General features: G+C 45.7%; 1 long non-coding RNA gene across 1 annotated transcript in view; it reads left to right on the top strand.

Annotated features, from left to right (window-relative positions):
* The first annotated feature begins 4,918 nt into the window (after positions 1-4,918).
* The window catches only part of LOC125940662 (uncharacterized), a 24,516-nt gene continuing 15,956 nt past the window's right edge, over positions 4,919-13,478 (top strand). The window contains exon 1 of the long non-coding RNA XR_007463860.1: positions 4,919-5,237. This is a non-coding gene — a long non-coding RNA (uncharacterized LOC125940662). The remainder of the gene's footprint in view (positions 5,238-13,478) is intronic.

Genomic DNA, 13,478 nt, shown 5'->3' with positions numbered 1-13,478 from the left:
TCAGGTTCGATTCTATCACTATAAATTATGATTTTTTTCATACCAAATATTTGAAACCTTAAATATTTGATTTGAATCAGTTGGTAATAAATTTAAGAGACACTTTCACTATTCAAAATATTTGAACCCCCACAAATTGCAGAATGTATTCGAAACATGCTTTAACCGCAAAGTTATGAATAATTGATATAAAAAGTAATAAATAATTACTTAAACCTGAACGGACACCGTTAAAACATGACACCACAGGAAGCTAATCAGTGAAGTATCAGGTGGCGTCGCTTCCCCCGTACCTTGCCTTACATTATTGCTCCTGGCTTACTAAAGCTTCACCTCACAATAGGAGTAACATTTTTGTTGAGTAATACAGCTTAACCAAACGTTCTTTGGTATCACTTCAAGTCAACTGAACCCCCAAGACAAAATCATCGCTGCTCTATTTGCTAAAACATCACTGGTACTAGGTAGTTAGGAAACATGGCTGATTTCAGACGAAATGTGCCAAACATCACTGGGAAGCTTTGCAGGCTAGAAACTACAAAACAGTGAGTATTTGGTTCAATACCATGTTTGCGTGTATTACATGCTTGCTTTGTCCACAATAAACTTAAGCTTGTTGCCTGCAGCAATGTCACTAACAAAATGTCAATTACACTGCTACGGCAAAGGCTCCGTTTCACCGTACCGTATGCTGTGCTTCACTATAGCGTTGACAGATGGTACCATAATTCTATTGCAGTGAAATCAAAATTTTTTTCGAGATGCTGCAGATGATGCACATTCCAGATTTATTGTGCATGAAACAGGCAAGCAATGCATGCAAACGTGGTATGAAACTGAATCCGCTTGTGAAGTGCTAAATCAGCATCAAACTTCAGTGCAAAAAAAAAAAAAAAACACAGCGGTTTAAGTCAAGTATACCTGGTACTCCTATTTACGAAAAACGTGGTAGATTGAGAACCACACAGCCTTTGGTGGCAAACAGGCTCAATTGACCAGCTGCGTTTCCTGCAACCTGTACATTTGTTCAACTATGCACACACATATAAGGCATTTAAAAAATAAAAATAAACTTAATGCTGCAATAACAAGAACACAAAACCGTTAGTGGAGTGAGCTTTGGGGGTAGTGAAGAAATGGGCTAGAGAACATGCAGCGTTAGAACGGGTATGCAAATCTGCCAGTACGCTGCAGAAGCTGCAAGAACATTTCAATACCTGAAGAAGTTAAGGTATTCGGAATAATTAAAGAATTTATTTCTGAAGTTTTACATGCCAAAAGCACGATCTGATTATGAGGCACGCTGTAGTGGGAGACTCCGGATTAATTTTGGCCACCTAGGGTTCTTTAATGTGCGCCTAAATCTAAGTACTTCAGCATTTTTGCATTTTGCCCCCAACAAAATGCAGCTGTCATAGCTGGGATTGAATATGCAATCTCGAGCTCAACAACGCAAAAGGTGTTTTGGAAGAAGAGAGGGACACCGTTGAATGAGAGCCTCTGGTCATTTTTTATCAGGCATAGGGATAACGATTGCATCAATGATACAGCTGTCAACTTGAAGTGTGAGAACAGATAGCTGGAACATTTCTGCAATAATCTTCATTATCTGTGATAAATGGCCTGCCATGTTTTGTTTTTAAATGCCTTGTGGTACTTCCTTTTCGCCTGCGTGTATGCAAACCCGAAAGCTTTTTCACTTTTCAAATACACCATCACATAACACTATCGGTTCCTAGTTGGGCGATAGTGCTGTCATCTGTCTGGCTGCTTTGCTCTCAGTTTTTTAAGTATGCCAAACCAACTGGCCCGACACGTCTCGCCCAGTGTCTTGCAATGAGCCAAGCTGTCAGTCATCTCACACTTCCTCCCACTTATTGTGGGCAGGGAGACGTTGCAAAAAGGAGGCAACTACTGTGACATCCCTTGCCCACCAGTGGCAGCAGGGGTTTCAGCAATATGTCTCTTTCGTTATACGACATGAGAACTTGCCATTCTTAGATGCTATGTTATGAAAAGTTTTTTTCCGATACTGACTGTTTTTAACATCTCACACAAATGCTGCTGCATGCGCAACTCCTCTGTTATAGAAAGGTCCTCCCCCCCCCCCCCCGTGCTATGAAATAAAACTTCAGTTGGTAGTGACGCTTTTTTTGGCTTTCACCTTTTTTACATATGCTATATATAGGTTGCCCTGCACGCTGACATCATAAGCGACAGGGTGTGTGGCACTAGGCATGTAAATAAATATCCATGGCAATCCTTACAAATGAGCATGCACCACGGGTCAGGTGCCCGAACAGACAAGAACAAGAAGTAATGAAGTTAGCATCAAAAGCAGCTGAGTGTGGAAAAAGAAGTGAACAGAATGGGATCGCAACGTACACTGAGTGAGTAGCGTTAAGCTAGAGAGAAGTGAAGACGATGTCAGTCACAGAAAACTGATGAAGTCAGCTACACAAAAGTGAAGAATGGCACCAGAAGCAGCCGAGTGTGAAGAAGTGAACAAAATGAAACCAGAGCGTGCTTTGAGCAAGGAGCGCTGAGCTACCATAGCAGTGAAGACATATCAGAAAGCATGAATGAAAGCTTCACTCGTAACCGATTCCTACATAAGCACGAGATCCGTCGACACTTTTTTGTTCGCTATTGTACATCTAAGTATTGTCTAGAACAGTATTTAAGAATGCACGGTACTTTGTGACCTAAAGCGAAGCCAGCCAGCCAGTAGCGCACCCAGGATCTCTGCCAGGGGGGGGGGGGGGGGGTTGACAGTTTGCCAATACCATCTAAACAGCACTAATTTCGATTTCTTCACGGGAAATTGTCAAAAAAATGCGCTTTTTGCGAGTGTGCAGACGATTGCGCGTTTTACATCTTAGTTGCAGCACTCAAATGCGTAAGAAAAGGGGTTAAACAAAAGGGGGGGGGGGGTTAAGTCGGCCTCAGGGGGGGGGGGGGTTACAACCCCCGAATCCCCCCCCCGTCGGTGCGCCACTGCAGCCAGCATTTTCCTTTGTTTCTGTGTGGGTTCAAAAACCGCTTAACTGACAGGCTTCCGAAGGAAATAGGGAGGCAACGCAGATTTCACACTAGAATGAAACTGCTACAACAGCTGATGCAAGAAGTGCTCTATGTTGAGAACACCAGCAGTTAATTTGCGTCGTCTTTGAACTTGTGGCACACATTTGTGGATGTTTGATTTTATGCGGCCAATGCCAACCTAGCTCGACGGTGTCATAGGAGAGACTTAAGTGGAGTGTACTTCACGTATTTGTCAACAACCCCAAGAAATGGATGACGTTCCTGTTGCTGTGCCGCTTTTTGGGAGTTCAACGTCACTAATAGCCCCTGACGATGCGGCTCTGAATATATCGTTTGTGTGAGAACAGCCGGAAGAACTAATGCCGAAGTTATTTCGTCGTACATGTTGAAGTGAGACGCGTTACTCCACCACACGAATGCACGAAATTGACACGCGCGACCCGTGCACAAGCGTTGATTCCTGTGAAACATCAAACGCGCAGATACTTTCGTCCAGCGATGTCCTACGTCGGAGCCCTTGACCGGGAGGACGTACGGTGCGTTGTCCTTCGTCAAAAAAGCGCATGCTGCAGACGTGAAGGTCTCTGCAAATCGACAGAGTCAGCGATACTGATTTCGCACGGTTTAGCGTCCACCAAGTTAGCTCTGCCGAGAGCCAGGCACTTTCTTGAACAGCACAACCGCACAATTAAGCTGTACGTATTTAACGCGGAAACTAAGCAATAAAGCAGTAATTGGACACGCTGCGATAACTGACGCTAATGGTCACATTAAAGCTCTCTATATTACTATGTGAGATAAGCGGCCACCTTTGAAAGCTCAGCAAAAGCTAAAGCGTGCGTTGTTTCGCAAGATGGCAAGATGTGTTGTTGATATAACACGGCGGTCGCCATTGCTCCATGCCGTCAGCGATGGCACTGCTGGCAATGGTACGGATGGTACTGCCTGTTGATTACAAACCGTGTGCAAACTAAAGTGCAGTGTGTCTGAATGTGTCCATTGAACCGATTTTGATGAAGTTCATTGCACTTAAAAGAAAACGGTAAAGTCTACCCGCCGTTGCTAGTGGAGTTTTGAATTTAGACGTCTTCAACTCAGAACAAATAAAATTTACAGCCTAAACATGACATGAGATACGTCCACGTAAACAAAAGAAACGGTTTCTGTAAACTGCTCGGAAATATGTATGTCTGTAAGCTTCTCTTGCACCAGATAAACGCAGTTGGAATGCAGTATAACGGTGTAACCGTGTACTGAAAACCAGTAAAACCGGCAATACTGCGAAGAAGGCGTTGCCTTGCGCCCACTGCACACGGCAAAGCCCGCAAAGTTCGTGCTTGAAGCCTTGGGTTTCGACTGCAGCCGACGGCCCACCAACAACACCCGACGGTGTTGTTCAGTGGTCAGGCACGACGCGCCCTTTAGCAGCTTATCATAGAATAAAGAACAGCTATGGTCGGTAGCTACGTTTCAAGAAGCGCCGAGGCACGCAAACAGTGCACGCAACTAAGCCAACAGAGCAAAGTGCGAGGCATGAAGGAGCCATCAATAGTTTTTTTTTTTTTTGTTAATCCTTCATGATTATCACTAACGGAAAAATTTGGAGCAATAAAATTTAAAAACAATAAAGGCAACTGCACTGATTCCAATTTGTAGATAAATGTCTTCGTTTCACTCATTACTTTGGCACTTGTGTAAAAAACTTCATCAAATAATGCTAACATAGAAATAAATTTGTAATGAAATATTAATTTTATTTGCACGTTGTATATATTATTGACGAGAAACCAAAATAAATTATTATTTTTATTACGTCGTTGGCGCTATTATAAGAAAGTCGCGGTTGTGGCTGCGCCTTAGCAACATAGGCGGGTAGCTTGCTCGATGGCGGCACATATCGGGATTTGTTATTCTACGGTCGTGTTTGCGTGTGCATGTTTCGGTAGTGAAGTGACGCGGTCAAGCGGTGTTTGCTGACGGGTGCACTCGTGTTAGCGTTGGGCACCCAGCACGGAGTACTCCACGGTCAGAGTGCATGTATTCGAGGATAATGTCCGCTTCATCCTACGACGTGGAGGTTTGTAACTTCAAGAACACTGCAGGCGTCACCAGCGCCTACACAAAGTGCACTAGAACGACCCTTCTAGAATGAAGACGCGGTTCCTGCGATGTGGATATTCTGCACGTGTCAGGTAAACTATCATTTTGACACATCTCAACACATTTACAAGAATAATTTACTCTTCGAGCGTGCCACTAAGCGCGAGCAGTCTACCTCGACTGAGTTCCCTGAAGGCTGCTGTGACTTTTTTGGGGCCATTCTCTATCACCGGCCTGCTCCCTGCGTGCTCTCAGCTCATTGCTGCCGTGGCAACGGTTCCTTAATTTGCACCGTTGACACCGCTACTGATTTGACAAGTGATATCCAGATTTTTCGTCAATTTTACTGGCTAAGTACTCGCGCTTCAGTGTACCGGTTTCAGCTTTGTTTTCACAACAAAAGAGTCAACACGTACTGCACTTCAAAATGTGTTTAGTACTTCTTTACTTAAAATTAATTTGGTCCTACAGTGCTAGCTTAATTCAGAACCTTGTTACTTGCTTCTTGCTACGAGGGCGGCGCCGGAGGCTGGTCTGGGCTTGCTAAAAAGTTAGTGAAGTTTCAAGTTCGTGAATGCGGGTTACGCGCGAGCGTATGGACGCCGCGAACATGCACAGCGAAAACATTCAGCGCAAACACCCAGGACAAACTACAAAGAGAGAAGCACTGACGCTGATAGAAGAGCATGGGGAAGACCCACAAAATGAAGGGGCCACTGTACTAGAAAGGAAGTTCGTTAACCGTTTCACCTCAAAACTAGCCCAAATCGAAGTTTTATTGATGCACAGCGAGCACCGCGGCGTCGAAGCACAAACGAAAAGTGCGTGAACACGGTTGCTGACGCTACATGGATGGATGGATGGATGGATGGATGCTATGAGCGTCCCCTTTGAAACGGAGTTGGGGGGGTTGCGCCACCAAGCTCTTATCTTGCTTAATGTCCTACCTATAAAAAAAAAAAAAATAATCTCGACGGTGTGACACCTGGGGCGGTATTCTGTAAGAGTCCAATTAGTGGACTGTCCATTTTGGCCTCGCTGATTGGCTGCTGCTTCATGTGCAAGAAGGAGACTGGCTGGCACCTTCCTGCACGTCAAGCAGCAGCCAATCAGCTATAGCCGAAATGGACAGTCCACTAATTGGACTCTTACAGAGTACCGCCCCTGGTGTGCCACAGGGAAAGCGCATATTGCTACACATGCAACGAAGAGTCGTCGCGAACATGCACAACGAGCACTTACGGTGTCAAAGCACAAACGGAAAGGGTGTGAACGCGCCGATTCTCTCCTCCACCTCCAGGAGTCTTCCTCCTCCAGCGCTCGCTTCCCTCGTGGCGACAAACATAATTTTGCCAATTTGACAGATGGGGCAACTACGCTTGCGCATAAGAAATACACACAACTGTGAGTTACGGCACTACACAAGGTGCACGGTATTGCAGCGAAACTGTTATTGCGGCTAGAAGCGCTTGAAAAAACCCAGGACACCTAAACACTTATGAGTTGCGAATGTGAAAGCATTAATGTCCAATTGAATGAGCAGTTTTTTGAGTTATTAACTCCTCGCGGGCGTGCGAGCAGTGTTGAAACGCTTGGCGCATTTTGATTTCGCCTTACCAAGGTGCACTTAGAACGCAGGCGAGAGCTTGCACGGACAACACAGGCTTTTGAGAGCTAGGTTGACGTGGGGTTGCGGTGATGCTCTCTCCCTTCACACAACACCTGGTGTGCCAGCACAGCAGCAGGTGCTCCCTTTCGGCTGCTCTACTCCATCGATGTGCGGTCGTGACATGGTGTCGCAGCCAGACTACAGATGCTGGCTTTTTCGCTCAATGGGCAAGTTGATGCTTTTGCATCAAAACAGCAATGCTGTGTAAGGGATATTGCACACATTGGTCCTTGGGCGGCATTGGAAACGCCTCGACAGCATCCCCACAGGTTCTCTGGGAGAGCTCATGGGGCCAGTGATGATGGGTTGAGATCCCCTAGATTATCACCAGGTGGGATCTCCCGCAGGCCTGTGGATGCCAAAGCAACGCTGAATAAGATGCTGAGGGGGGACACTAGTCATGCTGGAACATGAACACTGAGGTGCTTAATCCTAGCCAAACGGCCCAATTATATCTGCGTAACGTTTGTCAGTTTGTGGCCCTCCTAGCTAAGCTCCAAAGTGGAGCTGGTTAAATGAGATATCAGAAGGAAAAAAAATTACTGCCTAAAATAAACACAGAATGGGGTTATCTGTTCCAGTGAGGTATACAGTTAGTAACTTTTATTCTATAACTGATAATTACGTTGCAAAGCAAGTTCAGGGCCTCTGATTCAGGCTTTGTTTGATTCTCTTTTGATTGATACTCATCAGTAGTGCCAATGCCAAGAGCATGCCATTGCACGAAAATGGTCACTCCTAAATGGTATCACAGCAAAAAAGAAAAAAAATTGGAAGTACATTTGTTGGAGGAATGTGCTGGCGAAATCTCGGAAAGTTGTAGGCAATAAGATAAAGCAAGGGAGTCATGTGAAAATTGTAACATTTAATCCTATTACAACTGTCAGTGGTAGGACTGCAGATTGTCTTAGTAGCTGTGGACTGAGGCAGACCAGAGCTGGCCACCGGACACTCGCCAGTTAGTTAACTAGATGTGTGAGCAATGGGCGAGGGAACACCAAATATGCTCACAACCCTTTCTGTACTGGGACTTGGGAAGCCTATCCATTTGATCAGCAGATGTTTGAACCACATGGTTAAGCATTGCAGTAAGAATTCTCTGACAGAATTAACTACAAATTTCACCATGTCGCCAATAACCTGAACTGCAGTTCAGAGTGATGTTCACTTGAAGGACCAGTCTTGAGCATTGCGTATGTAAACATTCGTTTGCTGATATGACTGGTGTTGCTAGGTTACGTGAAAGAATGCATTGCAATGGCGTTGCTTATCGCAGTCATTGATTCAGCTGCTGAGTCTTTGTCCTTATTCCTGGCATAGTCTAAGTTATTTGAAGTTGGAAACCAAGATTTTTGAATTTGGTACTTTTAGTAAAAGTGAAAATTGTTTTATTCATTCATGCTTCCCAAGTTGCATCTGTGTAATTTCCCATAAAAATTCTCAATAACTCTTTTGGCAATTACTTTTGCTGTATGTCCATTCAGAACACCCAATAATTTCAGCTAAAATTTCGTGTATCGCGGTAAATATGACATTATGTATGGATGGCCTAGCAGTGACCGGAGAATTCGGGACAGCTTGTAGGAAAGGACTAGGCTGGCGAACAACAATTGAACTTGCCGGCGGGTCAGCCCAGTACAAACTGCGTTGTGTGGGTTTGAATCTGGCTATGCTTGCATGCAACTGGTGACCTCTCTGTTTACTGTTTAGTCTCATTCAGTTCTTTTATGCAGGACTCATCTGTTTAGCTACAAGGATGTTTTGAAAGTAATTTGGTTGTTCACTTTCAAATTGCTCGACGGTGTATAAACGCACTCCTGCCCAGCACTTAACCATTATGGGAGCTCCCTGATATTTTGCAAATGTCCATGCGTCACATACTCTGTGTGGTATCTTTGGAGCATGTTGCCTAAAGCATAGCACTTGCTTTGGGCGGCACAATAGTAGTCTCGAAATATTTTATGGCCATACTTCACACCATTATGTTTGTGAAATGAGAAGTTTAAAGAATCGCATGCTGGGGCCTCCAATGCCTTGACTTGTTAGCAATTCATAAGAAAATCCTTTGAAATATTGCCAATAATAGAACTGAGTGCGTGGTACCATGATGTAGCACATGCTAGGGTGCCAGGTGAGCTTGTATCCTCTGCTAGCTCGGTTGTGGCTCCACATGGCTGTCCACGCAGCTGAGTGCGTACATCGCCCACACCCTATCTTGGAGGTAATCTCCGGCGGGGGAAAAGGTTAGGGCAAGCTGAGATGGGAGGTGTCTGCATGTGCGCTGTCTTGCCTAGTGCTGGTGGTTGCATATAATCTCAAATTTCTGAGATGCGTTAAAGCGAGAGGCAGCAGAAGCGTTCGCTCCCTTCTGCACTCTTCATCATGCCAGCGTTGTGACAGCGAGTGTTTGGGGTCGTTGAGTGAGATCTGTTCATGTTTGCCTGTGCATGCGTGAGACCATGCTTATTAGTTTAATTAGAATGTTTATTGCAAGTTATATGGCCTATAAAACTACGAACCTTACTTCATGTAGTTATCTAATACTTTGCTATCACTATGAATACTTTGCCTTTTGGCCGAAATTGTGACTTAATGTTGAGGGGGGGGGGAGCTGTCTTACAGAGTAGGCAATTTGGGTCACTGGGGCGTATGCTCCTATAGGTACGTACCTGAAGAGACAAGTAGAAAAAAAAAATTGGTCGCCATGCTCGCCCTGCGAACGTGAATGTCCAGCGAAGCTGTATCAAACATCACACATGGTCGAGCATTGTATTCACGCTGTTCTTCTGGTGATTTTAATTTCCGTGGTTTACCCATGGCAGTCTTAGAATGAACTGAATGAGTTTGAGTTGCCAGACGGGTCTCCCTTTTATATATGAAAGCGTGGTGACGCGTCACTAAGTATATATACGAGGTGCTACCCAAAAGTTCGGGAATTTGAAAAGCGCGGGGAAACTGAATGTGGTACATATTTCCGCCGCTAGCTATGGCTAGCAGTATGCCTTGCGGATCAGTGTGCTGAACGACTTGCATCTAAGAAGCATTGTTTTGCGAAGTGTTGTTTGCAACACAATGTTTCACTGATTTGGCGCATTTCTTAGCAACCATTATGGCAGACTTCAAGGGGCAAAGGATTTGCATCGTTTTGTTTTAAACTTGGCAAAACTGCGGCAGAAACTCATCGCATGCTAGAGGACACTCTAGCATGCGAGTTGAGTTGAGGCTGAAAGGACGTTGGTTTCACACTGTTGAAGAGATCCAGTCGGAATCGCAGGCGGGCCTCAACACACTGTCGCCTGGAGAGTTCCACGAATCCATGGAATCGTGGCAGAAATGCTGGGATCGGTGTATACATGCCCAAGGGGACTACTTTGAATGAGACAGTGCTGATAAGGCGTTATGGTGAACACATTTTTTTTACGACTGAATTCCCGGAACTTTTGGGTAGCACCTCGTATATATATACAGCGGTCCAGGTAAAATAGCTAACCACCACACTTAACTTCCGTAAGACGGGTGTTATCCACCATTTATTCTCCACCTACCCCTCTTCTTTCCCCTTCTCTCCTTCCTTTTCTTTCACTATCCAGAAGTAGTCTGCTTCACCCTCCCCGGCTTCTTTTGTTTACACCTCCTAGTGTAATATTTGAACACATTTCCGATTGAGGCGCACTCTGTTTTACCGGTGGCTCCCAGGTACCAAATAGTCTTCAATACACCATGCTGTGATGCTGTTTTAACCACGGGAAGGGCGTTGGTACTTCCAATTCCTTTCCTGACTAGGACTCGGTCTTCCACTTCTATATCTGGTATGTCGCTGTTTCGTCTCTTGTCGAAGTTCCTCTTCATGCAGTGTCTGTAGGTGTCTTGTCTCTCGCTTTTCTTGACTTAACCAAGTGTAAGCTTCTCCATCATGTCGAGTTCGCAATCCGCAGGGAGAGTAGGCACAATTCCAGAGGTGGCAAAGGGAGGACTGCATCTTAACCTGCTCTTTTAAGAACGGTTGTGGTGTCTTGTAGCAGCCTCGAGGCAGCACTTCCAGCCATCTCGGAATTTCGGGTACATCTTCATGTATTGCTTGATGTCCCTTGTAGCACTTTCAGCAAGACCGTTTGCTGCAGGATGGTAGGGTGAGCAAAATTTAACTGCAATGCCATGATCTCGTGTCCATTCGGCTAACTTTTTGCTCCGAAAGGCCGGGCCATTGTCACACACTATCGTCTTTGTGTTTTTGAAGCATTCAGCTTGAAGAAGAGCAGTGACACTGTTGGCGTCTTCTTTTCCTGCCTTGGCCATGATCATTCTTGTGCATTCGTCGATACTGAGTAAAAACGCTTGAGTTTTCCTTGTGCCTTCTTCCTTCTTTTTAAGTTCCGCGAAATCTAAGTGCATGACTTCAAATGGGATGCCTGAATGCTTTGCGGCTATCGTCACATCTGTTTCCTGCTTGAATTTCACTTTGTTCACTTGACATAGGTGACACGTGCGAACATAGTTTCTGATGTCATGTTCCCCAACTCTGGACTCTCGTGGTATAGTTGAAGTATCTTGGGAACCATTGTCGATGGCACATGATATCTACCATCCACAAACTTCATTTCCTCAGTGCCTTCCCACAACTTGATTTATTTCTTCTGGGTGTTCGCTTGTCTCGTGGACAAGTAATCTAGACATGGCGTCCACATCTGTCAGTAGCGGACCAGGCTGATGTGATACGTCAAAGTCGAACTGTTGTAGGTAATTAACCCATCTTGCGATTCGACCCTTTGGTTGTTCCATACCTAGGAGAATGAGTCAAAGCTTGAGGATCGGTACCTAGGAGAATAAGTCAAAGCTTGAGGATCGGTAAAACTGGTGAATTTCGTGCCTTCTAGATAGGTTCTAAAATATTGTATTAAATTGTATTAAAAACTGCCAGCGCTTCTTTTTCTGTGGTAGTATAATTGACTTCAGTGGGCTTCAATGTATAGCTGCAATATCCAACAACTTAGTGCTTTTGATGATCAGATTGTCGTGGTGACTTCTAATATAGAACTGCACCCGTTGTGTAGTGCGACACATCAGTATTGAGCACGAAAGGCAAGAAGTCTGTTAAGGATGGGATCTGATGATGTCAGTTCAACTAGCTCGCCATAGCATATCTGCCAAGTCTCCCGGATTACCCGGGAGACTTGGCAGGTATGCCATGGCAAGCTAGTCGTTTACACGTTTGATGCAAAAGGATGTGCCTTTCCAATGGGATCCGGATTGTGAAAGGGCTTATGGCATTTTGGAGAAACTGAATCCGACATATCTTCCGACTGGGGGGGGGGGTCAGTCGGTTACACAACTCCCTCGCCCCAACGTCGATATATTCAAGTACTGCCAGGAGAACTTAATTACAATTTTATTTACCGATTTTGCCTTCAAAAATTCTTTAAAAATTTAATTAAATGCTCGGATCTTACGTCCCACAACCACCATCTGATTATAAAGCATGCCGTAGTGGGGAACTGCGGATTAATTTCGACCACCTGGGGTTTTTTTAATGTGCACGCAATGGACGGCACACTGTCGTTTTTGCATTTCCCCGTCAACGAAATGCGGCCGCTGCAGCCAGGATTTGATCCCGCGAACTCGTGCTTAGCAGCACAATGCCAAAGCTACTAAGCAACCACGGCAGGTATTCAAAAATTCTTCAGATAATGTTTGATGGTAAGAAATTCCATTTCTTTCACATTTTGCGAAGTTGACGTTTCCCAGCGTCTTGAACGAGCGACACACGGACGAGCGGCACTGCCTCCTCGTATTTTTCACGATGTTAAATTGCTGCTCGCACTCTACATTGCTCTGTGGTATCAACAAAACACTCAGCGTCACTTCGGCTGAGCACTACATTAAAAATACTTGATACAGTATAGACCACTTATAACGTAACCGCTTATAGTGCAGTTCTGGATATAGTACGGTCTTTTCAGACTCCCGTTAATTTTCCGGTAGCACTCCATGTATACGCATACTGCTTACAGTGCAGCCACGTGAGATGAAACACCGGTTATAATGCGGCTTCCGCGGGAAACTCTCGCCGACAAGGGTGGTAGCGAGCACGCTTCTCGGCAAGGTGCGCCCGCCGATGGGAGAGGAGATCAACGAGGGCGATGCGGAGGAGGAGCTTGAGACGTGGAGCATGAGTCCAAGGGCGATAAAATCGTCGCCGCATGCCGTATGTGCGAGTGAACGTGCGGGGGACACGCGCCTTCACGGAGAGTGTACGCACAGCGGAGAAAACGCGACTTCCACCGCGCGAAAGGCTGTGGGGCTGTGGAGGTAGGGAGGGAGGGAGGGGGGGCGACGCTGTGCTGCGGCACCAAATGCGTATCTTGCAACTGGGCGCAAGGGGAACTGGCAACACAATCTCCCACGCGAAAGGAGCAAAGCGGGAAGGCAGCGTGGGAGGGAGGGGGGGCGGCTTCTACTCTGCCAACAAATGCGTTCGCGCCTGTGGCGGTTGTTGCGCGCACCATATCTTGAAAGCGATCTCCACATGGCTCAGACCTTTGTATGCGCTGTGCTTAAGCCGCTCAGTTTCTGTTGAAGCGATAGACTGCACGAACCGTCGCTCGCTGCGGCGGCCGCATTTCCCCATGCCCGCATTTTGAGCAGTGGTTTGTCTTCGGTCATCGAG

Source organism: Dermacentor silvarum, chromosome 10 (genome assembly GCF_013339745.2).
Source record: "Dermacentor silvarum isolate Dsil-2018 chromosome 10, BIME_Dsil_1.4, whole genome shotgun sequence".
NCBI lineage: Eukaryota > Metazoa > Arthropoda > Arachnida > Ixodida > Ixodidae > Dermacentor > Dermacentor silvarum.
This window is presented reverse-complemented; position numbering and strand designations above follow the sequence as displayed.